Source organism: Palaemon carinicauda, unplaced genomic scaffold (assembly GCF_036898095.1).
Source record: "Palaemon carinicauda isolate YSFRI2023 unplaced genomic scaffold, ASM3689809v2 scaffold120, whole genome shotgun sequence".
Lineage (NCBI taxonomy): Eukaryota > Metazoa > Arthropoda > Malacostraca > Decapoda > Palaemonidae > Palaemon > Palaemon carinicauda.
The window spans coordinates 28766-32500 of NW_027168705.1; the positions used below are offsets into that span (position 1 = coordinate 28766).

At 34.3% G+C, this 3735-nt stretch overlaps 1 long non-coding RNA gene across 2 annotated transcripts in view; it reads right to left on the minus strand.

Annotated features, from left to right (window-relative positions):
• Positions 1-2022: 2022 nt before the first annotated feature.
• Positions 2023-3735, minus strand: part of LOC137635407 (uncharacterized) — a 1738-nt gene continuing 25 nt past the window's right edge. Inside the window, exons 1-4 of one of the 2 annotated variants that reach the window (XR_011042668.1) lie at positions 3703-3735; positions 3408-3562; positions 2848-3041; positions 2023-2609 (exon numbers count right to left, since the gene is read on the minus strand). The exon at positions 3703-3735 is cut by the window's right edge and continues 15 nt beyond it. This is a non-coding gene — a long non-coding RNA (uncharacterized lncRNA). The remainder of the gene's footprint in view (positions 2610-2847; positions 3042-3407; positions 3563-3702) is intronic. The other variant, XR_011042669.1, reaches the window with a different exon arrangement.

Consider the following 3735-nt stretch of genomic DNA (forward strand, 5'->3'; position numbering starts at 1 on the left):
ATATATATATATATATATATATATATATATACATACACGCACACAAAACACAGCCTGGCCTTGGTGTCATTCTTTGAGGTTATATATAAAATTTTTGACAGACTGAAATGGCATTTTGAGTGATATAACCTAAAGGGAATTAACCTGTTGTTCTCCTGAATTGAATAAAAATCTGGTCAATATGAGGTGTAAATAATTTTTCGTTCGTTAAAATACCAAGTGAAGGATATAGCTTGGCTCAGTGCCGATTGTAGAAGTGCTTTTTTTGAGAAACGGGAGATTTTTATCTCTTTTGGAAGGATGACAAATCAGATTTGTCTCTGTAGTTATTCCATCATATCCAGGGGTTTTCCATCTCTGTGTTAAGAATAGATTCGACTTCAAACACACTGAACTCATTCATGTGCACTTCCAGGTCATCATCATTTTCAAGTATTTCAATCAAATTATTCCCTGAGTATCTCCTATTTATGATCAGACTAAATCGTTCCATTCAAAGTTGCCTTTCTCCAACTTCTGTTTTAACAAATCCATCCCTCGTTTTGATGGGTATAGGTTTCTTCTTCTTTGCCCCTACAGAGAATTCATAGCTGTTATTCTCACACCATTGCCACACCCTGAATTTACAACTTTGTCAGCCCCATCTTCTTTCGTGCACGTATTCTTTCTAGTCATTCCTGACTTTAATTTTGACTTCACTACCAGTACTGGCATACCTAGCGTGTTCTACCTTGTAATTTTCATTACTTCCTCGGAAACTTTCAACAATGTCTCCTTTTTGTAGTAGCCCATTATTTAATATCCATGGTATTCTTGTAACTGAATTGTCTCAAAACTTCACTATTAACCGACTGATGTGTTCTGAATATCACACCATTCTCCAGTGTGTATATGTACTATGGCAAATATCTTTTTAATACAAGTTATTCAATATCATATAACTTGTTCCAGAACAAAAAATCCTGATGTCTTTACTATTGACTGGTTTCCAGTTCCTTCTAATGATTAATTAAAACCTTTATGGACTTTAAAACTGATATGAGTGCCATGCTCTCTCCCAGAAGATAAAAAACTACTTATCTCCAACTAAGGTTTTTTTATTCCACTCAGTTTTCCAATGAGTGCACACATATCCAGGCCATATTTTACAATACCTGCCAAACGCTGCTCTTGTTTCCCATCATGATTAAATTTGACTTTATTTCCATAAAGCTAGGCTTCCTGCGATTTTCAAACTTTTATTTACTAGACATGAGATACTTCGCACCCTTCCCTTAAAGGGCTGCACGGGATTAGGGGCCATCTTTACCATCTAAGAGTCCACTGAAGGCCACTGATCCTCTCCCTCGAACTATATCAGGTTTGCTGAAAACCCTCTTTAGAAAAGTTCTCACTAGTAAGGAATGAAGTGGGCATGTATAGATATACAGATTTATACATACGTACATATATGTATACATACAAACTTTTATAACTTCCATTGCTACTCTTCTGGTAATTATTGAGTAGAGAGACTGTCCTCTAATAGGATTTCGTACATAATAAAGACAAAAACCTGAAGTTGAACCATCTTTATTGAACAAAGAATTAATGCTAAAACGAAACAGCTCTACTATTAGAACAAAGTAACGTAAGTAAAGTGAAAAATAGTATTAAAACAAATTACAACCTGAGGAGCAAACTGTACTCTAGCAGAAATGACAAGCTAACAGTTCAAACATGATAGTAAATTTCATGAGAACGCATAAGGGGGAACAATTAAGAAACAAAATCGATATTTCATAGCATCCCTCCCCTTAAAAGGGGACAGAGCATTATGGATAAAAGTAATGAACTGCGATGCACGAATTTTTATACAAGAATTATATACGGAAACAAAAGACTGCATCTTTAATGCATGTCTGCAATAAGGTTATATTTTTTATATGCAATATCAAGTTTTATACTGCTGTAGGTCAGAGTTGGCCTTTAATTTGTTAAAAATTTTATTGACAAAAGACAATGGATTAGTAAAAACTAAATTACAATGATTTATTATTTATACATTAAATATATAAATTTAATAATATGAAAGAAAGCCCAAACCTTCTCCACTATACTCTAGGAACTGAGGAGGCTTCAGTTCATTTTAATTAGAAAATGGGCGAATTAAAAAAATTTCTAGTCTGCAACAAAACTGTTCCTACATACATCATTGTTAAATTAAACAGCCTGTCTAGTTCAGGCGCCTTCAACAGACTTCAAAAAAGCTTTTGATACCTTCAAAGGCAAGTTGAAATAATCTTCCGTTCACTTCAGTCGATCTTAGAGCTGATAAAAATCTAGGTGCATCAACTTCAGAGATGTTCGGACAAAACTTCCGATTAATCCAGCCATACCAATAACGCCATGCACTGCAGTGTTTATAAGAGTAGGCAATTCTTTGTGGTATGTAACGTCAGTATCCTTTGGTGCAATCATTCCGCTCCCAACATAAGCCAAGTTAGGAAACATTTAGTTTTTTTTTTTCCGGAAGATTGACCATTCTTACTTTAAAGTGAAGAAACAGGTCACTAGATATACTTCATCCAGTACTTTGTGTGCAACAAAAGTTTAAGAAACTTTATAGTCTGAAAAAGAAATTAAAAAGAAATTGAACGTTGAAAGGTTGCAACAGCTTTTGTAATTTCAAAGGGAAGAACAGTATTGAAATTCCTACAGATCTAAGAAAGGCAGAAACTTAGCAATTTCTGTCATGAATACTTTATATAGTTATAATATTAAAAATTTGGCATTTCCAACAATAATTATATGAATACTTGACATTTCCAACACCAATTATATAAATTCTTGACAAAGACACTTAACTGGTTTTGGACGATGATGCAGGGTGAGACCCAGATGGTGTCACTGTTCTGCCAACTCATTCCTTGTAAGAAACTAGTTAGAAGTTCCATTGCTTCAGTCTTAAGAAGGTATTAGTCTGGTCTCCTTCCGACAGACTGGATTACTCCCAGGCTTCAATACCATATGTGATGCCACAGGTGAAGGTAGCGGTAAATCTGAAATAAAACTAACAGAATAACTGCCACGCTAGGCGACCTGGTAAATGTATTAAACTTCTTGCAAGATTAGGTCAGAATTACAGTCTCTCTTATGGTAGTGAATTAATTCCATCTCAAGTAGTAATGTTAAAAACTGTCACTAGAATTTCTATCTTCATAGAAATTCTTTAGGAGATTCACATCAACTAGACTATGGTTTAAAATCTTCCAGGGTGTAATGTTAATTCCTTTTATATTATGAAAACTGCAAGTTTGATGGGATACCTCTTACAATTGCTAAAGGACCATTCTCTCCTTAAGTGTGTGAGCCGATTTAACACTTATCAAAATCGTTAATCAAAAGTGAGCATGTTAGACACTTACTTTTCTAAAGTTACGAAGATTACTTTTTCATTGATTGGCTTTTACTTCTTACAAGCAGCCTCAGAGGTTCATAACCAGCATGGTTAAATAGTTGATGACTAGTAGGTAATTCGACCCTTACCCTTTGAGACACTTAACTAAATGGAGTCACAATTCTCTGGGATAGCACAAATTATATACAAATAAGCCATGTAAATGCAAATACCAAAACACCACCTTTCACAAAAACAAAACGAAAATTGCTATTAAAATACAGTAAATCCATAAAATAGAATTTCTTGCTGAAACAACTTACAAAATACTGCCGATCTTTAGAGAGTAATCCTTA